We start from the raw sequence: 487 nt of genomic DNA on the forward strand, positions 1-487 counted from the left end.
CATGAATGAAACAAGATCCTCCATTAGAAATTTGGAGGCACAAGTAGGCCAGCTGAGTAAGAAAGTTATTGAAACTCCCCCCAGTATTCTCCCAAGTAATACAGAAGAGAATCCAAAAGGAGAGTGCAAAGCCATTGACTTAGTCAACATGGCCGAAAGCACAAAGGAGGAGGAGGACGAAAATCCTAGTGAGAAAGAACTCCTGGGACGTCCTCCAAGCAAGAAGGAGCTTCCTAATAAGGATCCTGAGGAATCTGAGGCTCGCACAGAGACCATAGAGATTCCACTAAATCTCATTCTGCCATTCATGAGCTCTGACTATTATTCATCCTCTGAAGAGGATGAAGATGTGACTGGAGAGCAAGTTGCTCAATATCTAGGAGCTATCATGAAGCTGAAGGCCAAGTTATTTGGTAATGAGACTTGGGTAAGTGAACCTCCTTTGCTCATTAGTGATCTGGATACTTGGATTCAGGAAACTCTACCT

Source organism: Arachis duranensis, chromosome 7 (genome assembly GCF_000817695.3).
Source record: "Arachis duranensis cultivar V14167 chromosome 7, aradu.V14167.gnm2.J7QH, whole genome shotgun sequence".
NCBI lineage: Eukaryota > Viridiplantae > Streptophyta > Magnoliopsida > Fabales > Fabaceae > Arachis > Arachis duranensis.